The sequence below is a fragment of the Palaemon carinicauda genome, chromosome 11, assembly GCF_036898095.1.
Source record: "Palaemon carinicauda isolate YSFRI2023 chromosome 11, ASM3689809v2, whole genome shotgun sequence".
Taxonomy (NCBI): domain Eukaryota; kingdom Metazoa; phylum Arthropoda; class Malacostraca; order Decapoda; family Palaemonidae; genus Palaemon; species Palaemon carinicauda.
Genome location: NC_090735.1, coordinates 104,701,451 through 104,728,926, shown reverse-complemented (window position 1 = coordinate 104,728,926; position 27,476 = coordinate 104,701,451).

Here is a 27,476-nt window from a genome sequence, read left to right as displayed (position 1 = left end):
GATTTCAAGTCAACTTGCAGAAATCACGCCTACAACCAGCAAGCCAATTCGAATGGCTAGGCATTCACTGGGACCTCACGAATCACAGACTATCTCTTCCCCCCCCCCAAAAAAAGTCAAAGAGATAGCATCAAAGACAAAACGGTTCATCAAAAACAGACAGGTGTCAAGAAGAGCCTTAGAAAGGGTTCTCGGCTTACTTCAATTCGCCTCGGTAACAGACCTCTTACTAAAAGCCAAACTCAAGGACATCAACCGAGTTTGGAGGAAGAGAGCAACAACTCGCCTAAGAGACAAGATATCAACGATCTCCACAGTATTAATAAGAAGACTCTGGCCATGGTCGAAACCAGAGAACCTATCCAAATCGGCTCCTCTGCAGTTTCCCCCTCCCCGAGTGACGATTCACACAGACGCGTCTATCAGTGGTTGGGGGGGGGGGGCTACTCTCAACACCAGATGTTTCAGGGCTCCTGGTCCCCCACTATGAAGCAGTTCCACATAAATGTGTTAGAGGCCATGGCGGTGTTCCTAACCTTAAAACGACTATCCCCTCCAAAGACAACTCAAATCAGGATAGTCTCAGAATGCACAGCAGTAGTCCACTGCATAAACAGAGGCGGATCAAAATCTCCCAACCTGAATCAGATCCTGGTAATGATTTTTACCTTGGCTACCGAAAAGAACTGGTTTCTGTCAGCAACTCACCTGGCAGGAGTCCAGAACATTATAGCGGACGCCCTATCCAGGACAAAACCACTGGAATCAGAATGGTCCCTAGACATGAATTCATTCCGGTGGATATCCAGGCTGGTTCCGGGTCTCCAAGTAGACTTGTTTGTGACACAACTCAACCACAAGCTTCCTTGCTATGTGGCCCCCAACCTGGACCCTCAGGCTTATGCCATGGACGCATTAACCCTGGACTGGAACCATTGGAAGAGGATTTACCTATTCCCTCCGGTGAATCTTCTGATGAAAGTCTTGCCCAAACTGCGCTCATTCAAAGGAGCAGTAGCTTTGGTGGCACCAAACTGGCCAAAGAGAAATTGGTTTCCTCTCCTTCTAGAGTTGAAACTTCGCCCCTTCCGGATCCCATACCCCAAGCTGACACAAGTGGTCCAAACACAGACTGTGTCAGATTCCTCAAGGATAGCACAAACCCTAACTTTGTGGATTTCATGAAATTTGCTGCACACAGAGATGCAAACATCGACCCAGAAAATGTCCTCTTTATCAAATCAGACAAAAGGGACTCAACACTTAGGCAATATGATTCGGCTGTTAAGAAACTAGTGGAATTTCTAAAGAATTCAGACGAGACCCGAATGACCCCTAACTTGGCCATTTTGTTTTTTAGGTCCCTATTTAACAAGGGCCTAGCCGCTAGTACTATCACTACTATTAAATCAGCCCTGAAAAAGATTTTTCAGGTGGGCTTCAATATTAACCTAGCAGATTCATATTTTTCATCCATTCCAAAAGCCTGTGCTAGGCTTAGACCTTCTGTTCGTCCACAAAAGGTCTCATGGTCTCTGAACGACGTCTTAAAGCTAGCATCAGACACCGATAACGAATCCTGCTCCTACATTTCGCTACTTCGGAAGACCGTGTTTCTTACAGCCATGGCCTCAGGTGCCAGAATTTCAGAATTAGCAGCTCTCTCCCGTAATCCTGAAAACCTAGATTTCCTTCCATCAGGAGAAGTCCTACTTTCTCCAGATAGAGCTTTCCTAGCTAAAAATGAAGACCCACAAAATAGATGGTCCCCTTGGAAAATTGTTCCTCTACCCCAGGATGCTTCTCTATGTCCAGTGGTTACACTTCGGGCCTTTTTAGCTAGGACTGTCACACGCTCATCTGGCCCCTTGTTTGTCAGGGAACAAGGTGGTACTACCTCCATCCAAGGCATCAGACAGCAAATCCTTTACTTTATCAAGCAAGCTAACCCGGAATCCTTTCCACATGCACATGATATCCGGGCTGTAGCAACCTCCATCAACTATTTCCAGAACATGGATTTTGATGACCTTAAAAAGTACACGGGTTGGAAATCCACTATGGTTTTCAAAAGCCACTATTTAAAGAACTTACAGGCCCTTAAATTCCCTACTATTGCAGCTGGGAGTGTCATCTCCCCTGATTAATCTCTTACCTTTCTTCCTTTTCGTCCAACTCTCTTCCTTCTCCCTCCTACCTGCCACTCCCACCACAATGGCTCTCACCTCGGTCGATTTGTTTAGCCCCATATATAACGTTATGTCATTGTTGCCTTGTTCATGTTGGTTGCTTTCATTTTGGATTGTATATAGCCTTACCCTTGGGTATTCGTACCGTTTGGTATGTTATTTTATTATGCATATTATGATTATACTGTATTACTTGCCTAGTGCCATTCATAGCATTACTACTTTTTTCTACTTAAGGCTTTTGAGTTTGGTGATGATTGTATTACATTACTTTATTTTGTTTATACAGTATTCATTACTATGTCCCATTTATGGCAATTTTCTATTTACACCTAAGGTTTTTGGTGATTGTGTATGTTTTATTACGTTCCTTAATAATATAGTAACCTCCACTGGTACATGACGTTTTTAATTTAACCTTTTTTGATTTTATGGGCTTGGAAGGCATTCTCTGGTATATTTTCACCGGGCGTCACAGGTCGACCCAGCAAATGGATTTTGACGAAGGAAAAATCTATTTCTGGGGAGATACCTGTGACGCCCAGTGAAACCCTTCCCTATTTTTTTCCCCGTCCCTTTCCTTCCCAAGCCATCTTATACAGAAGGATGTGTAGATGGCGCTCGAGTCGGGCGTCGGTGGAGTGGATCAGGTTGGTTTGGTTAGTGCCGCTGCAGCAGCTCATCCCTTATTGGCGAAGGAATTATCTAAATGGAAGACGACCTGTGAATAGTGGTTTTCACACGGCCTATCTTTATACACGACGCCCTTAGGGTGCTCGCGCGAGGGTAGTAACCTCTGCATTCCATGCTTTAACTTTCTCTGGTATATTTGGAAGTATTTATATCAGAAAAGTGACAAGAAGGACCTTTTCACCGGGCGTCACAGGTATCTCCCCAGAAATAGATTTTTCCTTTATCAAAATCCCTTATATACGTTAGTTATTCATCTGCCGTATATACTATACTGCAAATATACTGACTACCTGTATAGACATATACTGTAGTTCAGCCGGCATGTTGCCGGATTAGCTAGCTATTGTCCGAGCATCTAGCAAGCTAGATAAGAGAGAGAGAGAGAAAGCATGGAGTGAAGGCTATCTATTACTGTATATGTATACAGTAATAAAAGATGTAAAAGTCTAATTTTACTGCCTTTCTCCGTAAAGAAGGTTCACTTCCATTTAGCCACAGTACTATTGCCGGCTTACTACTGTAGGCCAGCCTCCGGCAGCACGAGTACAGTCGGCATGCTACCTACTGAGTCAGTACCTATCTGTGCCGGTCTACTGCCGGCCAGAACAATACGCCGACAACAGAAACTGTGGCTAGCAGTTCAAGGGAGAACTGGAGAACCTTGGTGACAAAAGGGACCTTCCATCCACAGCCGCCAAGGCCACTGGAAGCCGGCAGTCGCCGACAGCCGTCATGGCCGCCGGCAGCCGGCAGTCGCCGACAGCCGGCAGTCGCCGACAGCCGGCAGTCGCCGACAGCCGTCATGGCCGCCGGCAGCCGGAAGTCGCCGACAGCCGGCAGTCGCCGACAGCCGGCAGTCGCCGACAGCCGGCAGTCGCCGACAGCCGTCATGGCCGCCGGCCGCCGTCATGGCCACCGGCAGCCGTCATGGCCGCCGGCAACCGGCAGTCGCCGACAGCCGGCAGTCGCCGACAGCCGGCAGTCGCCGACAGCCGGCAGTCGCCGACAGCCGTCATGGCCGCAGGCAGCCGGCAGTCGCCGACAGCTGACGGCTGGGGAGGGGGGGTCTGGACGGCTCCGGCAACCCACCGGCAATGGTAAAGTTGCAGGACTCCAGCACAGGAAAGACAATGGCTCGGCCATCGTAAAAGAACAGAGAGGGGAGGGGAAAGGGTCCTATATGAGGTATAGGAGGGACCGGCAATGTTGCCGGACCTACACACCTTGAAGAAACTCTGTTTCAGTACCGGCACGACCACAAGCGGCAGGAGAATCATTTATTCTCCAGCTTAGGAGGTGCTAATACAGTTAAGGGGACGGCAGCTCATGCCATTCCTCTCAACAAGGGAGAAACAGAGTTCCAATGCCGGCGCCATCCTAGGCCACAAGAGTATACGACACTATAGCCTACGGTCGGCGAGCATAGTACTAGTCTACTAGACCACAGGGGGAAGGTGGCGGCAACATTCGACCACTTCAGGTGTAATCTAGGGAGGGCTAGCCTCCTATGCCGGCAGTTCCGCCGGCAGGGGAATGCAACCACCCCGCCGACCCACGGCCGACACAGACTAAATACTCTGAGGTTCTGATCGAATCCCAAAACTTGCCGTCTGCCATTAAGAGATAAGACAGAAAACTCTAGGCTAGTCATGCCTGAATTCGAAATTCAAGGCCGACGCAGAGAGTTGTAGCCTAAGGCTACTCTCAGAGGGAAGAGAGATTACCCATAAATCTCTAGGCCTTTACAAAGGCCTTGGAGCAAGTAATACCTTCTTACAATTTTCAATGTTGTGCAGAAATACCTTGATTATGGTCAGAGAGTTTGTATGTTTGACCTTGATTTTAGTATTGCCTTTAACCATGATAATCATGATGCCCTTTTTTTACAAACTCAAACAGTTTGGAGTAGATGGGTCTTTCCGTAGCATCATTACTGAATTTTTAAGCAATAGATTACAAAGATTAGTTGTTGATAGGCACCATAGTGAGTATAGAAATATCATACATATATGGCCTAGAAAACAAGCTCATTGCACATGCAGTTGAGGGTACTCTTTTTGAAACAATTTCATATCTTGAATGTAGATCTGGGGTTATAGAACCTCTTAATAGAGATCTAGCTAAAATCAGTGCAAGGCGCAAATTAGGAGGCATAGAGTTAAACTTAACAAACCTCAAAGTATAATTGCAAGTAGGTTGAGGATATTGGCCACTGAACACCCAGACCTTTGCATTTATCATGTTTATCAAACTATAGAAGTCGTTTAAAATTATAAGTGTGATTCTTGATTGGTAATTTACATTTGAGAAATGCATTTGATGTTTCTTATCCAATTGTACCACATGAATAGATTATTGAGAAACTCTTTCAAAGTTTGCAGTGATCAATCTATTCTTAAGAATTTTCTTTTAATTCTTACATTCTACAGTACCTTGTTTTGAATATTGTTCCACTATCTGGTTTTCACCTGCCGATTCTCATCCTAATTTGTTGGACAGGAACTTACGGTCTATTAAATTTCTTATTCCTGATCTGGATATTAATCTCTGACACTACTGATCTGGACATTAATCTCGGGTACTATTGTTCAGTTAGTTCTAATGCATATTGCATAACAATTTTCATGATTCTGACCATCCTTTGCATTCGGATCTTCCCACACTGTGCCATCCTGTATGTAGTACTAGGAATACAGTTAGTTCTAAGTCTTGCCTTCCCCATCATAATGTTTAATACTACACAGTAGTCTAGAAGTTCTATTCCAGCTGTGACCTTTCTAATCAGGCAGTTAAATCAGTGATATCTCAAAAGTTTAAACTTATAATGAATGATTTTAAGTTTGGTAGTACTGCATGTATATGAAATATCTATTTTAATGTTATTGTTGCTCTTAATATACTTTCTATTCTTTATTCATTACTTCTCATATAGTTTATTAATTCCCTTTCTATACTGGATTAGTTTTGCCAATTGGAGCCCTTGAATTTATAAAATCCTACTTTTCCAGCTAGGGTTGTAGCTAGGCTAACAATAATAATAATAATAATAATGATAATAATAATAATAATAATAATAATAATAATAATAATAACTATAATAATAATAATGATAATAAAAAATAATAATAAATCGATTATCTCTATGGAAGTTCACAGGACTATATTGCCTTTTGAAAGTGGCATTTCAATTACCCTATGCTCACATTTAAAAAAATACATTTTGTTATAAATAATTGAGGATTATTTCAAGTATCAAAATAAAAGAAAAAATATGAATTTTAATCAAGGTGTTAATTTCTTAATATCTTTGAATGTTCACAAAAAAATACTTCCTTTTCATATCTGACAAAACTGTTCCTTTTCCTGCTATTTGTCTAATTGCTCAACAATCTTTTCTTATGTTATTCTTGGCACTAATAACTTTTCATATTGCTTAAAATTTTTTTGTTTGGATTCAAATTTAAAAATTAATTTCCTTCATATATTTAATGATCAAGTGAAGCTATTAATAGGAAGATTTGAGTGAATAGAAATTAAATTAATTTATTGCTATAGATTTTCATTAAAACAACAAGGGTGAAGATGTGACCGTTTACCTTTTAATTTGAATGTTTCTGAATGTGGGATACATCTCCTTCATGCCACTGAATGTTTGAAAATTATTTTGCAACTATAATAGTAAAATTCTGACCAAAAAAAATTAATGTCAAAGAGAAATAAATTCGAAACAAGTCAAAGTAATAAAATATTTTATATAAAATATGGATGATATATGGATAGATAGATAGATGGATAGATATATATTGGCGTGCTACTGTTATAAGCACACATTGAGTATGTGTTGTTTCAGATGTATGTAAATGGATAACTGAATACATCTTAATAGTTTTTAAGTATTTATTCTATAAAAACAACAGAGTTAAACATCTCCATCACTGGAGGAAGCTGGGTTGGTCCAGATGACCAATTCTGGTGAAGTATAGATATGAACTGCCTAACTTATCGATATCACAGATATCGTATGCTCAGTTTATATTAGTCACGTCACAAACTCGGAAGACACCTGCATCCGGTGACGTCACAAACTTTCACACGCTTGAGACAATGTGTTGACGTTAAGAAGAATGTCAAATTGCTGAGGTTTGCATTGTATGTCCTGTTTACGATTTGGATGACTACAGCAAGTCCCAGGGTTAGCTCCTTCAACCAACATGACATATTACGTCATTTGTTTTAAACATGTAATATTAACTATTCTAACTATTACATTAGCTCGGCCAGCTATCTCAATTTTTTTTTTACAAAAATTTAACAACAAGCCAAAACATGGTTATTAGGTGTGACTGGACATACGTAATATTCTTTGTTTAACTTTAGCCATAATCAACCGAGGACGAATGTCCAAATAGACACATTAAAAAATAATAACAATAATGCATATAAAAAAGATATTACCAAAGCAAAAAGAAAAATGCATGATAAAACCAAGATCATATATATGGTACATTGCTAGCAAATGATTATATGGTACCAAAAAAAAAACTTCTGACTTACATATGATTCGGTAACTTGATAAAGAATAATTGTTACCTTTGTCAGAAACATAATACTCAATTTTTAGTGCACAAACACGAATTCCTGGTACGTACACGTACCACGGTTTCGTACATATATATATATATATATTTTTGGGCTCAAGCCATGGCGTCCTGATGGAAGGTTCCTTTTTGGTAGCTTCCTTGGGTAAATAACTACTAAGATATTCCCAGAGAATTTAACCACAGGTTATCACAGAATTCTAACTTCTGGAGCGAGTATCCTAAAGGTTTCCCTTTTAAGACATCGTAAATCAACAGGGGACGCATGTATTAACGCGCCACATAGCTATCTACACCCCGAACAGAGTTAAGGCTTCGGTGTGTAAAGGCAGAGAATAGCTGGGAGCCGTTCCATAGCTAATCTCATCCGTGGCTACTTTTGGTACTCGAGACGTAAACAAACGGGCTCCATTGCTTGAATGACGTCACGTTCGTCTTCATCCTTCTGCTAGTAGCTTGCCTTACTTAGACGGATTTTCCCTGTGCCATCTTTATCGCCTTGCATCCTTATTATGTCGCTACCTTCGGCCTCGCCTTCTTCTGGAAAGTTGAGTACAAGGTTCCAGTATTGTTTAGTTAAGCTCTGACCGTAAAGTAAATATTACTTTTCGAAATAATTGTTGTTTTGTGGCAGAGCTGTGCCTCTACCGGACCCGCCATTTTATGACGTCGTTGTTGTTCTGCATGCCTTATTTAGTTAGCCACAACAACGCTTCCGGCCTCAATTACTAATCGATAACATTAGTTTATTTAGTCTTCATAGCTAGGAACTTTTATATCGTGTTTTGACGCTTTTTTACCGGTCATCGATTGACCCTATACCAGTTGGCTACTATAGCCCCCAGGCCAGTGCGCCTATATATCAGTGTTCATGCATGATTTATCAGTGATCCTAGGCTTATTTATGAAGATAGTGGCATTATTTTACAATACTATTGACTGTGATGCAAGTGTTTTCGCCTTCAGGGACCATATAGGGGATAGGTTAGTTAGTGTACCTTCCTAACCTAACCTACATATAGGACCCCTATATGCTCCCTTCATCCCCCTGCCCTTGGCATTCCCTCTGCGTAGCCTTGCTCCCCTTACCACGTAAAGGGATCAAGCTCTTACCAGAGTATTTTATCGCCTCTCAGTCCTCCCTAAGGGAATGAACCCCCTTAGGGTTGCGCCTGAGAGTGAGGAACGGCTAATCTTTCCTCTATGGCTAGGACTAGTCTACGACTGTCCTGCGATAGCGATATGTCTTCTATCCTTCCTAGTTCAGGACGCTCAGCCCTGCTCTAGGTTAGGTTTTGGAAGGGTAATTCTGTTCCTTGCTGAAACTGTACCCATGCACCGTTTCAGTCAGGCTGCCTTACCTTAGGTTAGGGAGTGTCCTCCCTTCCTTAGTGGCCGCTCTGGTACAGAACCCCTTTCATGGAAGACTCTTCTCTTCTCCCCTCCCCACCTATCTCTTGTATAGCCTAGCCTATACTTAGGTTAGTCTATGCCCATCTGTCCCCTGTCCTACAACTCCTCCTTAGGGTGGAGTGATAGGGCAACCTGGAGCTTCTGCGTACAGTCCGCTCTGGTACATATACCCTTCATAGTGTCCTATGGGGTTAGCCACTGGATGTGTTCTGTATACAGGGGTCTCCCCCTCTTTGGGTGTTCCCTAGCCCTCCCTTGGGCTACCCTAGCTCCCGGTCCTCTGCGGCCCCTGCTTCTGGGTGATAGAGCCAGCCTCTATCATGGGTACACCCTCTCAGGGGGGGATGTCTGGGAGTCCATGACTGGACTCCTTACATCCCTCCCCCTGTCTCTTTCACTATCCGGGTGCCGGTCCCTTGCCGCCTCCACTGTCGGTGATACCCACCTCCTACCTTGGTGACTCCCTCCATACCCCCCATGGCCGCCAGTCCTCCGTGTGCCGGGGGACTGCCGCCTGCCGCCGGCTTCCAGCCGATGGCTCTTCACTTCCCTCATAGCTTGGCCGTCCGCCCGCCGACCGGCCACCGGAGTGCCGGCATCCACTGCCGGCAACCCGGTTCTGCTATAACTATCCTTGATCCTGTCACCACTCTGGCATCCTCCGGCTGCCGGAGCCGCCGCTCCCCCTGCCGGCGCGCCGCCGCTGTGCCGGCGGCCGCCACCCTGGTTTTACTCTTGACTTATACTGTCTGTACTAATGCCAGAAACTCTGCTGGAGCGGCCTCCGGCGTGCCGGAGGTCTGCCGGACCCCCCCCCCTCCCGGAGGCGTCAAGATGACTTGCACCCCCTTCTACTAGCTATCACCTCATACTGATAGCCCTACACTACAACCAGATGGCCTGTTTACGTTAGTGGATCAGTACCCTGATACTGTTCTATTAGTAATCATGCTGTCCTTTTGCATTCTTCAGATTTCCAGCATGCTGCGTGTATCTTAGCGCGGCTGGTTGCCGGGAGCAGTTACCCTTGGGGATCCTTTAGCCCCCTAATTTGGGACTGAGTGACCTCAGTCCCAAACTTATCCTTGGTAATTTCCATGGAATTCCATTACCCTATGGATTCTGAGGGCATTCTATCCTATGCCTTCGGCCACTTCGGATTATCCAAGGATGAAGCTTACGGTAGCCAGCTGGGCGAGATGCATGGAGTATGTTTCTTTACTCTCTCAATCCTCTGCATCACACCCTTTATCAAGTTAAAATTAATGATTAATATTAACTTAGCTTAAGAGCCATTCTTATGACTCCCCCCATACTCATTTTCTCTTTCTTCCACAGGAGGAGCAGATGAAGTGTGACTTCGACTTCTGCGCTGTGAAACGCCCGCACTTCTACGGGCATACGGCTTGCAGGACTCACGCCCCTTGTGCTAACAAGAAAGGGGATTTGAAATTCTGGGACCCACTGAATTGTACGGTCTGCCAGGCTCACCTTGTTGATGCCTTCCATAACCCTCCCTCAGCGGAGGTCAGGGACACTTCTCGGGAGAAGCTACGCAAGTGGGTGCGTGGCTTCCAGAAGAATGCCACCGGACCGTACCTGGCCACTGAAGAATTGAGGTCACTTCCGTTCCCAAAGGCCTCCCCTGATTCTGTGGTACCCAAGGATTCGATCACCACTGTCCAAATTACAGTGGAACCTGATGTAGTCATGGCCCAGTCCATGCACGAGTGCCGCCTGGATTCCGAAGATGATGAACACATGTCGGATGTCTCGGAAGACACGGAGAAGACCCTTATGGCTCAAGGGGCTGAAGATGATGAAGACCAGGTGGAATACGCCGAGTCGGAGCAAGAGGTCGCTCCTCCTTCCATCACCGCCCCTACTCCTACACCGACGGAAGTGTCTCTCCCGTCTACCTCCACTACCCCGGAACCCTTGCCATCCACCCAAGAGATGCTCCGGATGATTAAAGCCATCATGGACGACAGGCTGAAGGAGAATCAGGAGTTCATCAGGTCTATGATAGGATCCAAAGAACCGAAGAAGATCTCGGTTAAGGATCTCCCCGCTTGCTCACATGCCAACCCATGGAGGTATGCTGAGCATATGGTCATAGCGACCGGCAGGATCTTCGTCAGTGACAAGATCGGCACGGTCCCCCTGGAAGATGTGGAGTTCTTCCCAAATTTCGAGGCCTACCCGGACTGTTACGTCCGACTTCGCTCTGAACCTGCCTCTAAAGAAGAGACCGAACCGAAAGAGGAGATAGTGTTCGATCTCGCGAAGGCCCAGGCTATGCTAGCCAACACTTTTAAAAGTAGGGGTTTTACCTGCTCTAAGCTTCCGGCCCTGAGCAAGAAGCACCCTACCTACGTTGCACCTGAGAATGCAGTCCTTCCATTCATGGAAAAGGCCTTCGCTGCGTGCCTCAAGGCTGTGGAAGAGGGAAAAGCCTGCCCTGCACTGGAGGAGTGCAGACCCTTCTCCATAGTCACTCCCCCCAACGCTCGACACTGGAAGGACATCCAGCATACTTTCGTGGTGGGAAAGCTAGATCCTGACGTCGCCGGACGTCAGTTTAATGAAGACCTCCCGAAACTCAACGATCACCTCCTTCGTCGGGAACAAGATACGAAGGAGAGGCTCGCAGCATCCATGTCCCACCAGGTCCAACTGGACATCATGGCCTGTGACACCAGAGTACCAGACCACTACATGGTACTTGCCAAATCCCACATGGCAACCCTGGTGAAGGACATGTACCACTTCATGAAGGCTCGGAGAGCCTGTCGTGAATTCGTGTTCGCAGGTGCCACTGTGAAACATGAACCCCGGAGGCTGATTTCCTCCAACATCTGGGGCAAACACCTCTTTCCTTCTGACCTTGTGAAGGAAATTACCGACAAAGCCGCCACGGAGAATAGGAACCTTCTCCACAAGTGGGGCATGTCAAAGAAGAGGAAATCCTCTCAGGACGACGGACCTCAACCTAAGAGGAAATCCTCCAAACAGAAACCCCAGCAACGTCAACCAAGACGTCAGTTTCCGGGACCCGCTACCTCCCAAGTGGCAGCTCACCCACAGCAGACCTTTCAGCTGGTCACCCAACCGGTCTTGTCACAGTCACCGGTTTTCACCCCTGCTTTCGAGCAACAGACGACTACCTTTCGTCCCAAAGGTAGAGGCTCAAGCAGAGGTGCAGGCAGAGACGCGTCTCGCCGTCCCTCCCGAGGCAGAGGAGGAAAGGGAGCTAGCGGCCGAGGCAACAAGCCCTCGGGACACCAGAAGCAATGAAGTGCTTCCGGTGGGAGGAAGACTCCGCCAATTCCAGGATCATTGGACCTTCGATCCCTGGGCACACAGCATCGTCAAGAAGGGTCTAGGCTGGAGTTGGACTCAACCACCCCCAACATTCCAGCAATTCTTCCAACAATCAACCCCCCTTCTGGAAGAATATGTCCTAGATCTCTTGAACAAGAAGGTGATAAGGAAGGTAAAGTCCACCAGGTTCCAAGGGAGACTGTTTTGTGTCCCCAAGAAAGACTCCGACAAACTCAGAGTCATTCTGGACTTATCCCCCCTCAACAAGTTCATAGCGAACGACAAGTTCAAGATGCTGACTCTTCAACAGATAAGGACCCTTCTGCCTCGAGGTTCTTACACGGTCTCCATAGACCTGGCGGATGCCTACTGGCACATTCCGATGAACCATCACGCTTCCTCCTACCTAGGATTTCGACTCCAAAGGAAAAGCTACGCCTTCAGGGCCATGCCCTTCGGCCTCAATGTGGCCCCTCGGATCTTCACAAAGCTGGCGGACGCCATAGTACAACAGCTCCGCCTCCGAGACGTCCAGGTGATGGCCTACCTCGACGATTGGCTAGTTTGGGCTCCATCGCCCGAGGATTGTGTAAAATCCTGCAACAAAGTCACCCAGTACCTAGAACACCTGGGATTCAAGATAAACGCGAAGAAATCTCGCCTCTCTCCAGCTCAGAAGTTCCAATGGTTAGGAATCCATTGGAACCTTCAGTCACACCGCCTTTCCATTCCCCAGAAGAAAAGGAAGGAAATAGCAGGGTCTGTCAAGCGACTACTGAAATCCAAGCGGATCTTAAGACGCCAGCAGGAACGAGTTCTAGGCTCTCTACAGTTCGCCTCAGTAACAAACCCAGTGCTTCGTGCACAGCTAAAGGATGCCGCGGGAGTCTGGAGACGTTCTGCATCCATCGCTCGAAGAGACCTCAAGAGACGGCTCCCAAACAGACTTCGACTTCTCCTCAAGCCGTGGTCGGAAGCAAAGGCCCTGAAAAGGTCCATTCCTCTTCAACACCCACCTCCATCACTCAACATCCACACGGACGCTTCGCTGGAGGGTTGGGGAGGTCACTCCCACCAAAAACAGGCTCAAGGCACATGGTCTCCCCTATTCAAGACGTTCCACATCAACATCTTGGAGGCCATGGCGGTCCTTCTAACTCTGAAGAAACTCTCCCCGCCTCCCTCGATCCATATTCGTCTAACCCTAGACAACTCGGTGGTAGTTCGATGTCTCAATCGCCAAGGCTCAAGATCGCCCCAGGTAAATCAGGTGCTTCTCCCAATCTTCCGTCTGGCAGAGAAGAAGAAATGGCACCTGTCTGCAGTTCACCTACAAGGATTCCGCAACGTGACAGCGGACGCTCTATCTCGGACAAACCCGATAGAGTCGGAATGGTCTCTAGACGCAAGATCATTCTCCTTCATCTCCCACCAAGTCCCAGAACTTCAGATAGATCTCTTCGCAACGAGCGACAACAATCAACTTCCTCGGTACGTGGCCCCGTACGAGGACCCCAAGGCAGAAGCAGTGGATGCCATGTCACTGGACTGGAACAGATGGTCCAAGATCTACCTGTTCCCTCCCACCAACCTTCTGCTGAAAGTCCTCTCCAAGCTGAGAACCTTCAAAGGGACAGCGGCCCTAGTGGCTCCCAAGTGGCCCCGGAGCAACTGGTACCCCCTGGTCCTGGAGCTGCAGCCCAAGCTGATCCCTCTCCCGGGCCCAGTTCTCTCCCAACAAGTACAGAAGTCGACTGTCTTCGCTTCATCATCGAAAATCAAGGACTTTCATCTCATGATTTTCTCTCCCTAGCCGCAAAGAAGAGGTTTGGGATCTCGAAGAAAAGTCTAGACTTCCTCGAGGAATACAAGACCGAATCCACAAGACGGCAATACGAATCATCTTGGAGAAAATGGGTCTCTTTCGTCAAGACAAAAAATCCTAAGGAAATCACAATTGATTTCTGCATGTCCTTCTTCATTCACCTTCATGGACAGGGATTAGCAGCCAATACGATTTCAACTTGCAAATCGGCCTTGACTAGACCAATATTGTATGCCTTCCAAATTGATCTGTCCAGCGACATCTTCAATAAACTGCCGAAAGCATGCGCTCGTCTACGCCCAGCACCCCCACCGAAACCGATCTCCTGGTCATTGGACAAGGTGCTCCATTTCGCCTCCAACTTAGATAATGATTCATGCCCTCTCAAGGATCTGACTCAGAAAGTTATATTTCTCTTTGCTCTTGCCTCAGGAGCCCGAGTCAGCAAAATAGTGGCATTATCAAGAGAAGAGGGTCATATCCTGTTTACTGATTCAGGAGACATTACCCTCTCCCCAGATCCGACGTTTCTCGCCAAAAATGAATTACCCACCAAAAGATGGGGCCCCTGGAGAATATGCCCCCTGAAGGAAGATGCCTCTTTATGCCCAGTAGAGAGCCTCAAGGTCTATCTTCGCAGAACTTCGAACTTTGGTGGAGGCCAACTCTTCAAAGGAGAAACATCGGGCAGCGACCTGTCACTGAAACAATCAAGAGCGAAAATCACCTACTTCATTCGCAGAGCGGATCCCGACAGTACACCCGCTGGTCACGATCCTAGAAAAGTTGCATCGTCTCTGAATTTCTTTCAGAGTATGGACTTCGAAAGCCTTAAAAGTTTCACAGGCTGGAAGTCCTCGCGTGTTTTCTTCAAACATTATGCGAAACAAGTGCACGAAGTCAAACATTTTGTGGTAGCCGCAGGTAGTGTTATGAAACCTGCACCTAACTCTGCATAGAACAGTGAGTTACTTGGGACTCTAACTCTTCGGGTGCCTATGTTGACCCTCGAGCGATATATAGTGATGTCGAAAACACTTAGTGCTTTCTTATCACTGTTCTTATCCCAGGTGAAATGTCATAGTTGTCACACAAGTGCCGCATGCCTAGAGCATGATGTGTTTTAATTAAAGACTAACGTTCCTCGAGGACGAGTGCCTACTAATAAATTTGAAATTCCCTTTCAGATTCAAGAGCAAGTCTTTATTACTATGTACATTATAATTTCTGTAAATTAACTTTACTTATTGCTGTAATTCATTTAATTTCTGCAACTGTGAAATAAAATTTCTATTTTATTACTTGTGCGTCTCAATCCGCTCCTACTTACTATGAAATACATGCCTGTCATAGTTTTATTATCCCCTTTCCTCATAGTTCATGGAGATTTTAAGGTCCTAACCCTTATTTTATATTCACTCTTACAAAGTAATATTCCAATACGAATACTTACTCTTCATACCCTGGAGACGAAACCAACCTTCTCAGCACACAGTGTCCAACCACCACCTGTCTGCCTTCCAGAATGTTCCGATACGAATGCCAACCATTCAGTCTCGTCTCCAAGTTCTTCAGGTTCTTCTAATAAGGTGAATAGCCCTTCAATAACCACTTTGACCTCGGCATGGCCCGTGGGAACTTCACTGCAAAGGGGGCAGGAAGATTCTTCCCTACGGTTCTTTATTAAGATTACTATGCTAATTTGTTCAAAGCCCTTGGCACTTACCAATAGGGGAAAATCTACCACGATACATTGATTCTCTGGTATTCTTCCATCAGGACGCCATGGCTTGAGCCCAAAAAACGGATTTTGAGCGAAGCGAAAAATCTATTTTTGGGTGAGATAGCCATGGCGTCCTGATGGACCCTCCCTGCTACTTCGTCCAGTTTTTAGGTCCCGCCCTGCTCTGCTGTATCATGGTGATCGGCAAGCAACTGGCTTCAGGACGTCATTCAAGCAATGGCGCCCGTTTGTTTACGCCTCGAGTACCAAAAGTAGCCACGGATGAGATTAGCTATGGAACGGCTCCCAGCTATTCTCTGCCTTTACACACCGAAGCCTTAACTCTGTTCGGGGTGTAGATAGCTATGTGGCGCGTTAATACATGCGTCCCCTGTTGATTTACGATGTCTTAAAAGGGAAACCTTTAGGATACTCGCTCCAGAAGTTAGAATTCTGTGATAACCTGTGGTTAAATTCTCTGGGAATATCTTAGTAATTATTTACCCAAGGAAGCTACCAAAAAGGAACCTTCCATCAGGACGCCATGGCTATCTCACCCAAAAATAGATTTTTCGCTTCGCTCAAAATCCGTTTTATATATAGGGCTGATATATTTCATTAGATGCCCATAGATTCTGTTATATATTTTATTTTTTTTTTTCTCTTTTCTTTTTTAACATTCCGGCTTATATATTTTTATTAGATGCCGAGAGAGAAAATGATTTATATCTTTTTTTTTTTTTTAAATGTTGTTTTAAATGTATTTTTAACAATGCAAATGTAGAAAATTTCTTTAATTACATATTACTAGCGTACTAACAGCTTTTCATACAAACTCTTCCCGACAAATTACTCCTTTAGCGAATGAGGTGGCCACTCAAACGGCTTTGAATTGAATCAAATAGGGCGTATTGTCGGGGCTAGGCGAATCGTTCCTTTTTAGCTGCTTGCTGTGCCGTAACCTACGCCAAACAAGGATGTTCACGGCGATAAATATCACCACCGTGATACTCAAACCAGCTAGTAGTATGGGGTGAAGAATTTCCTTATAAGTCGGTGACAGGTGGTCCATTTCGGTTATTTTCATCAACCGCTTTGCCACATGTCCGTTGTACGGGAGAGGAAGTGCTGGCATTGTAGAGGTCCACGTGAAGTTCGCGAAGTAGGCTCGTTCTCTGATGATTGTCCGTAGACCAGTCACCATGGAATTCGGGGAAGTCCCGACACAACCATCTGCTGCGACGAAGATATGGGTGAAGGACGTGGATCCGTCAGGGCATGATACATTGAAGCCGTCCTTGTCGTATCGTATCCACGAGCCATTATTCAGTCTGCAATTGAACTCATTATTATCAAAGGGATAAAGCTTATCCAGACAATTTTCACTTGTATGGGAGAGAGCACCGTCTAGCACTATACCTAACTCGCATGAATCCATTAAGTTTTTATGGAATTCAAATGAGTCAGCTGTACATATTTTTCTATCCATTGCGTCTGAACAGTGAGTTAATTGATTTAAGTCTTTAATGACCGTATATGTTTCCTTGTCTGGGGAAATCAATACGTGTCCTGTCAAACTGGATATTACTGGATTTGAGTGATTCGTCATGAAAGTCGGAAATGGTGATATCCTGTAAGATTGCCAGGCATCAGAAGAATCAAAGGGAATTGTAATCATAATCTTGTTATTATCTACGTTTACTGTAATTAGGCTGTAATAAAATTCTAACCTATGTTCGTCTAACAAAGAAACATAGCCTAGTTTATCCCTTCCGTTCTCCAGAATTAATTTTAAGTAACTTATAGGCAACAAATGGGGCGACAATACACCTTTAGTTGCTAACGTGATAGCTTCTACATAATCCTTGGATTTCTCAATGAAATGTGTAATTCTGTTATGTATGTGATCTATCTTTGAATCATAATACGTTAATGTTGCCAACAAATCCTGTACTTCCATAATTTGAATGATATTATCTGAATGTTCATTTAATAAATCCATAATTTTATTGATTGAAGCTAACTGATTCCTTAGTTCTGACATAATCAATTCATCTTTATGAGTCAAGAACTCAATTTTCTTATTTTGATTACTAATTTTAAGACGATTGGAAATTCCTAAACCTAAACTTGCAACAGACCTAAAGATGCTTAATGCAGCATAAATAAACGGATTCCGTCTTTCTTTATGTTCGTGTCCTACAGTCCACATCAAAAGGTCATAAGCCAAAGATCCTGTCTCGCCAGTCTTGTTTTTCAAGTCATCAGATAGCATCTCTGCAACTTTTAATGTTGATCCAAGCAAACTCTCTGTAGTCAAATGAAAATGTCTTCTATGCAACTCATCCAATGATGCAGAAAACCTTGAAATGGCGGTTCTTAAGCTAGTGACATCATTCTCTTGAAGAAAAATTGCTTGCATATGCACTTCGACAATTACGTTGGTTGATGTAATAAAAATGTCTTCTTGTCTTTCAACTATATTGCCATATTTAAAATATATATTTTTAGTCTTAGAGCTCATCCCATACGAGAAAAATGTCTGAGCGAACAATATCACTCCCAACAACAAAAAATTCATCTTGGAAACCTGTAACGAGAAAAAATATATGTAATTACTCCTGTATTAAAAAGAAAACTTTTAATCATATAAAACAAAATAAAATTTTCCTTCACTTCTTTTCCTCTCTTTTCTTTTTAATTTCTTATGTGAGCCAATGGTACTATTCTCTGATCCGTGGGTTGGGATACGTTTTGAACTCTAAACCTATTGGCCGTTAATGTTTCCAAAATGTTAAATGGGCCTTCAAACTTAGGTGTTAGTTTATAATTGAGCCCTTTTCGTACATTGATTTGAATATAGATGTTATCACCCACGGTATATGTTTTAGTTGGTTTCGCTATTTTATCATGATTCCTTTTCATTATGATTTGTGATTCTTCTAAATTTTTTCGAAGGATATCATATCGACTTATACTTGCATTTATACATTCTTTTAAAGGATTTGATAGATTAGTTGTAGGCGTTAATACATGGAAAGGTGTTCTAACTGGGGTACCATACAATGCTTCATGCGGTGACATTTTAATTGATATATGATATGAATGATTCAGAGTACTCAGTGCCGCCGGTATTGCAATATCCCAGTTGGGGTCTGATCCCCCTAGTGTTACCCTCAATATATTTAATATCTTCCTATTTGCTCTTTCCACTAGCCCATTCGACTCTGGGTGATATATCATGGTATTAATTTTCTTTATGTTGAGGAATTCACACAATGAGGTAAGAAAGTGATTATTAAATTCACCACCCGAGTCTGAGATTATCATGTGTGGAATTCCATGTTTACAAATGTAACACTCGTAAAACTTCCTAGCGCATTCAATCGCAGTTTTAGTTTTAAGCGCTATTAGTTCTGTATATCGAGTTAAAGCATCTATAATTACTAAGAGGTGCTTATTTCCTCTGTCTGACTCGTAAAATCCTGTTAACAAATCTAAATGTATTCTTTCAAAGGGTACAGGATAAGCTCCTAGGCTGACAGGTGTTTTCGTATGCCCTTTGTTTTCCTGACATGTGCGACAATTAGCTATGTGTCTTTTTATATCTGTAAGCATTGTATGCCAATAAAACAATGATTTGGCTTTCTGTGACATTAATGAGAACCCAGGGTGTCCATGTAATGGATTTGAATGCAACCAATTCAGGACAGTGGAAATAAGTGAGATTGGTACTACTACCTGGTCGTTAGTTACATGTGGTGTATTGCGGGTTTTCCTTGTCACAGTCCTACACAGAATATTATCTTTGATTATATAATTCTGCTGCTTATACTTTATATATTCCTTTTCTTTATGATTGCCTTTCAAAGCATTTATAATTGTTTCTATTTTCTGATCTTTTCTTTGCTCAGTCTGTAACAATTCAGCACTCCAGCCTAAGTCTTCTTGTTCAGATATTGTTTTTACAATAGGCATGGATGTTGATATATCTATTAATTCAGCTAAAGGCTCCGTACAAGATGACACGGGGTTGCGTGATAATGCATCCGCAATGATATTTGCTTTCCCAGGTAAATACCCGATTCTTGCGCCAAAATCTTGAATGATCAAATGCCACCGAGTTCGTTTAGGGCTGTGATTGAAGCCTCTAAAGAACTCTGTTAGTGGTTTATGGTCAGTAAGAACCTTAACGGGATAACCGTAAATTATGAACTTAAAATGCACTAGCGAATTAACAATAGCTAGTCCTTCCTTGTCTATTACTGCATACTTACTTTCGGAAGTTCTCAATTTTCGAGAATAGAAAGCTATCGGGAAAAATTGTTTATCATATTGCTGAAGCAATACCCCTCCTACTCCTAAGTCTGATGCGTCTGTTGCAATGAAGAATTCCTTACCGAAGTCAGGAAATTTTAAGATAGGAGAACTACACAGTTCATCTTTCAAAGTATTAAACGCCTGTTGATGTTGCTCAGACCATATGAAATCTACGCCCTTCTTCGTAAGATCAGTTAAAGGAGCGGCTATTATTGAATAGTTGCGTATAAAACGCCTGTAATATCCACTACAACCCAGAAATTGCTGTATTCCCTTGACATTAGTAGGTATGGGAAAATTACGTATAGCCGACACCTTATCATGGACTACTTTAAGACCTTGGCTTGACACCATGAAACCCAAATATATTAATTCTGTTTTGAAAAATTCACACTTACTAATCTTTACCCTTAAGTTATGTTGTCTTAATCTCTGTAGTACTAGTTCTAACTTACGTAGATGTTCTTCTAAGGTGTTGGAAAAGATTACAAGATCATCCATATAGGCATGCAATATATCCCCTAACAAGTCTCCAAACACTATGTTAATCATTCTTGTAAATGTTATAGGAGCACAACGTAAACCAAAAGGCATCCGTAAAAATTCATAATGTCCCCTGGCTGTGCTGAAGGCTGTGTATGGGATACTATCTTCTTCTAATGATATCTGGTGAAAGCCTTTAAGTAAGTCCAAACTGGTAAAATATTTATTCTGACCTAACAAAGACAAAATATCGTCAGTACATGGCACTGGGAATCGATCAGGGATCGTTTCCTCGTTTAGACGACGAAAGTCGACGCAGATACGCCATGTTCGATCTTTTTTCGGTACAACTATTAAAGGAAAATTATAAGGGCTGTTTGATTTTCTAATGACTCCTTCCTCTAACATTTTACCTACTTCATCATTTATTTCATTCTGGAATTTCATAGGGAGTCTGTACGAGGGTACATATATAATTTTCTGCTTGTCCTTTAACCTTATTTGATGCTCGATCACATCTGTTTTTCCTAAGGATCCATCCGTAGTGGAAAAGACATCTTGATATTTAGTTAAAAGTTCAAAAATTTTCTGCTGAATTTCTTCGTCTTGAATGTCCTTACTGATTTTATTTTTAATAGATCGCAAAAGGGATTCATCCGCAACTGATTGAGAGTGATTGATTTCAGCAACGGTAAGAATACGATGTTTATAAACTTCTACATCCAAGGTATGTTGATTTTTGTGAATTACTAAAGTGTTATTTAAATGATTACAGACTTCGATATTACATTGCTGATGTGAGCCTACTGTATAAATAGCTTGTGTGACAGACAATCCGTTAGTTTTCAAAGTATCGGAAAGGATTAATATTTCAGATCCCGGTAGTGTTTTCTTTATTTGCACTATTAAATTCGAAGGTATGTTTGGTTCGATAGATTGCGTGCAAGATGATATTACGGGTGAACGAGAATTCTGCTGGGTCGCGTATATTATTTCTTTATTAGTGAGACAAGTTATTGGTTCTTCAACGTACGTTACGGTTACATTTGTCATCTCCTTTTTATCCAAAACTGATTTTAAGGTATTAGAAGACTTATAGAATTTCCCTTTGATATACACGCCGTGCTTGGCAGGAGCTAAGATAATGTTTTGATTTCCCATAGATGGGTATCCTATAATTACAGCTGGATACATATTAATGTTTTTTACAACAACAAATGTATCGGCAAACGTGCGATTACCGACTCTGAACTGAATATGAGTTATGCCTATGACGTTTAATTCATTATTTCCTATACCTGAAAGTCTAATTCCTGATTTTTCAATCGGAAAGTTCGAAAACAACAAATGATGTGTCTTCAAATCCATAATATTACGTGGACTACCAGAGTCAAAAAATAACGTAAAGGATTTGTGTTCTAAATTTACAGCATATAAGGTTGGCCGTAACTCATTTTGGCTTATTATTGTATGAATTCGTTGCAAATCTACGGGAGCATGCACTGTTTTACTTAATTCGGCCGTGTGTTTCATAGGAAAATCTATTGTCTCACAATTATCTGATAAAACATTAAATTGATTATTCAATATCATTGATGTTGACATGAATGACCTTGACCCAACATCACTCTCTTCCCCTCTAGAGTTAACTATGTGGTATTTGCTTTGCTCTGCACATTCTGAAAATTAGTCTGACCTTGCGAGGTCTGGTTTGACGGCCAAGGCTCAGCGATATTTGAAGAAGTGTTTGTTTGTTTCGGACTCTGAACTGCATTGACATTTGGTTGTTTCTTCTTATTGTTAAAATGAGGATTTTTCTTTTTATTTCCATATGGAACTGACTGTGGAATTGACTGTGTATTTCTGGGATATTGTTGTGTCTTACGCGAGTAACATTGACTATAAGAATGCGTTGCAGTGTTGTGAATTGAGCAAAATTTCGTTCTGCAGTCTGCGCTTATGTGACCTTGACGTTTGCAGTTATAACACGTCAATCCCGCTACTGGACTGTTAACTACGTTCACTGTTTGTGGTTTTGTTTCATTCTTTGCAAAAACTTGAGTTAACACGGGATCGAGATCTGGACACTTGGACATGTGTTTCTTTATCTGTTTATAGACATCCAATTCCATACTTGCAGGCGTTAACTTCTTATCAAAACACCGCACTAAAGCTTCAGGCAACATAAGTGTCATGCAAGTTAAATACATTAATCGTAAAAAATCTTTCACGGAGATGTTATCGTTAGTAACCCAAGTGGAATGACCTAAAATGTCCTGATATTCGTTAAGCCTATCAGCTATGAGAGCTGCTCTCTCAATAACATTAAGCCGATTCATACAGATATCGTAGTACTATATTTTATACACGCATGAATGTCATAATGTTTACATTTCCTTATTTTATGTATGATGAAATATATAAATACAAAGAAACAATTACATTAACAAAAACAAAATGAAATTGTGCATACTCAGTAGGTTTGTTGGAGATGTACATTTTGAACGGCCATTGACTCCTGATAGGAACAAGCTGATCGTCCATGGTGAGATGAAGCCATGGGAGGTAATTTCTCCAACCATTCGCAACCACTTGATCAAACATCTTACTTACGGGAGCGCTGTAATCCTCCATCACCCTCTCTGCTCTGGTGGCAAAATCGTCAAAGCATAGAATTCTCGCCATTACGGAAAACCGATGGTTGCTCATGGTGCATCGATGCAAAGGATTGCCCTCTATGAGGTCTCACATGTCACCCTCTGTGAGATCCCATATGTCACAGATGATTGGAGGGTTGTCATTCCTCACTGCCAACAGGATGAGAATTCCAATGAAGGCATTCAGTTCCCTTAAATCCAGGTTCCTGAGGGCAACATTACCATTCTTAATGGTAGTGCCCCCTCAGAAGAGCAAGGTGGTCACTGGAGCAGAAGATAGTCTCTGCCAGCATCTGGCCATCCCAAAAGAGTGAGAAAATGTCGGCCCTTTTTCTTACACTCAACATGGCATAGGTCTGACCTCCAGGCTTAATTCTTGGTGTAAACACATGGAGGAGAACAGGGTTAGGGGCTTTGTGCCAGTGAGTACCTCACTGTCTTGCATCATACCAGACAGGCTGAAGTTCACCCCGTCTCTTCCTATTTCTCTCCTACACTGGGGTGAGATACTCAGATGCTAGATGGAGGCATCAACATCACATGCCAAGCCACAATAAATAGATGGTAAAATCTAAGATATGAGAGTAACTCATTGCTAGTTAGGATATGTTTCAATTAGCTAAAGGCTCTTTCTTCTTCCTCTCCTCAATCTATTACTTTTAGCTTCTTTAGTGCATGTAAGGGTCTCACTATTGCTCCAAAACTCACTATAAATTCATGGTAAAAGCTAGCGAGCCCAAGAAACCCAGCTACTTCTTAGGAGTACAGTACACAGTATGAGGACATAGGAGAATGTGGAAAGAATAGGCCAGGCTATTTGGTGTATGTGTAGACAAAGGAAAAATGAGCCATAACCAGAGATAGGGATCCAATGTAGTTCTTTCTGGCCAGTCATCATCAAATTTATAAGAAATAGATTGCAAAGAATTGTTGTTGATGGATGACAAAGTGAATACAGTATAAGAATGTGATACTTGGGGATCCTCAAGCGAGTGTCCTTGGCCCATTACTTTTCATACTATATACACATGATATGTGGTTTATCCTAGAAAACAAGCTTGTTGCATTTTCAGACGATGCTGCTTACCATAGCTAAAGTCTCTCTCCTTCGCTTATCAAGAGGAAAGTAGCCTGTAACAATTACAGTGCAGTAGTTCACCCATTGAACAAAGAAGAATTGTTTGGTAATCTCGGTGTTGTCAGGTGTATGACAGAGGAGAATGTGGAAAGAGTAGGCCAGACTATTTGGTGCATGTGTAGGCAAAGAAAAATTAGCTATAACCAGAGACAGGGGTCCAATGTAGCAGTTTCTTCCCAGGCACTATTGAATTTATAAGTAATAGATGGCAAAAATGCTTTGTTGAAGGGCTCCAGAAGAGTTTAGAAATATTATACCTGTGGATCTTCAGGGTATTGTTCTTGGCCCATTACTTTTCATACTATATGCACATATGTGGTTTAACCTAAAAAAAACAAGCTTATTGCATATGCAGATGATGCTGCTCTCTTTGCCTCAATTCCATCTCCAGAATGTTGATCTGGAATTGCTAAATCCCTTAATAGAGAGCTAGGTAAAATTAGTGCATAGTGAAAATTATGGGGCAAGAAGTTGAACCCTAAAAAAATTCAGAGTATGATTTCAAGTATGTTGAGGACAGTGGCTCCTCAACATCCAGATTTAAGTATTGATAATGTTTCTTCAACTCTATACAACTCCTTTAAAACTTTGGGTGTGATTCTTGATTGCAAATTTACTTCTGATAAACACATTCAACCTGTTCTTCAATTGCACAAAAATTAGCTTATTGAGAAAGTCTTTCAAGATTTTTGGTGATCAATCTACAGTATTCAGAACAAAATTTTTTAATTCTCTCATTCTGTCTCGTTCAAGTATTATTCGTCTGGCTGGTATTCAGCTGTTGAATCTCATCTTGATTTGTTAGACAAGAACTCAGTCTATTAAATTTCTTATTGCTGATCTATATTCCAAACTCTGGCACTATCAGTTAGTTCTTTATGCATGTAGCATTAGATTTTTCATAATTCTGGCCACCCTTTGCATTCACATCTTCCCAGACTGTACCATCCTGTACATAGTATAAGTATGCAGTTAATTCTAACAGTCATGCCTTCTTCATCATAAGGGTAAATACTACACAATATTCTAGAAGTTTTATTCCAACTGTAACCAGATTGTTGAATGATCTTCCTAATCGGGCAGTTAAATCAGTGGAACTTCAGAAGTTCAAATGTGCAGCAAATTGTTTTTATTTTAAACAGGATGACATAAGTCTTTCTTCGTAGTCTATATATGACAGAATTGGAGGACAAACGAGAATTAGAGCTCTAAGAACATATGTATGGTCTACTCTTATGTACAGATCAGAGAGCTAGACAATAACAAGAGATCTGGGAAACAAGCTAAATGCAACAGAGATGTGGTTTAACATGAGGATGCTCAAAATATCATGGAGGGACAAAGTAACAAATGAGGTGGTAATGGCAAGACTTGGTGTGCAGAGAGCAATGGTAAAGGAAATAATAACGAGTCAACTGAGTTTTGTTGGGCACATTATAAGAGAGAAAATAGAGCACTTATGTCTTACTGGGAGGATAGAGGGGAGGAGATTAAGGGGAAGGCAGAGGACAACGTACAAAGACAGTATTGTGATGGGCTTGGAGGGCAATTATACACTAAGTCAAGTGATACAAATGGCAAGAGACAGGGAGACGTGGAGGCGACTGACGCCAATGTCCAGGACACTGCACTTCAGTAAGTAAGTAATATGAAAGATATATTTTAATGTTATTGATCTTAGAATATTTTATATTAATTATTCATTATTTCTCATGTCGTTCATTTCCTTAGTTCTTTTCCTCAGTGGGCTATATTTTCCTGTTGGGGCCCTTGGGCTTATACGATCCTGCTTTTCCAACTAGGGTTGTAGCTTAGATGATAATAATAATAATAATAATAATAATAATAATAATAATAATAATAATAATAATCTGTCATTGGAAAGAGATTAAGCTATAGATCAAACCTTAACAAATCAGTATTAGCTAGAAATCATCTTGAAGATTCTTGATTATCTTATCAACTTACTGGCCTTTATCTACCATAGTAGTGGATATGAATGTTTTAATAAAAGTCAGTTTCCTTTTAGTATTATTAATGGATGAGTTTAATCAGTCATAGAGACATTTATGATAACATTATTATTATTATTATTATTATTATTATTATTAATATAATCATTATTATTACTATTACTAGCCAAGCTACAACCCTAGTTGGAAAAGCAGGATACTATAAGCCCATGGGCTCCAACAGGGAAAAATAGCCAAGTAAGATAAGGAAATAAATAAACTATTATATAAGGGAAGTAATGAACAATTAAAATAAAATATTTTTGGAACAGTAATAACATTAAAAAATATTTTTCATACATAAACTATTAAAAAGAGTTATGCCAGCCTGTTGTAGTTGTAATTGTTTAGTACCAAAGAACTAAACTAAGAAAGAATCTGGTGTAATAAATATTTCTTTTGGACTTTAAATTTCCTATCTCTTTCTTTCATGACCCACCTCCTTCAGAGTATGTATGTCAACAACATGAACATTAGGGGAATTTATAAAAGGAATTTTGACGTAGGAAAAATCTATTTCTGGGCGAGAGACCTGTGCCACCATTTCTAAGGTAAAAGCTGCTATGAATTTACCAGAGAAAAAATTGTATAGGAATGCTAGGTTGAACCCAGCTCGCTCACCTTAATAAGGTGTCGGTATAATACTGGGGCGTGATAAAATCACAACCAGAGGTCTCGCACCATTTAGATATCTCCTGTCAATATCCCCGAACAGCGAGGTGCCGTTCAACATCCTAGCTCCGATCGCTACTACGAACGATCCCACCCACTCCAGTGACGTCACTCCTATAGCACCCCAGATTGGGGCCCGGAAGGGAGGGACGGGTGGGTTCACTGGGCGGCACAGGTCTCTCGCCCAGAAATAGATTTCTGGGGCGGCCTGTGACGGCCGGTGAGAAAGGTCCTTCCTTATACCTTTCCTAATATAAATCTTCCAAATATACTAGAGAAAGATAAAAGCATGGAATGCAGAGGTTACAACCCTCGTGCGAACACCTTGTAGGTGTCGTGTATTAAACAAAGGCGTGTGAAAAACCACTGTTCACAGGTTGTCTTCCATTTAGATAATCCCTTCATCAATGGGGAGGGCCGTGACAGGCC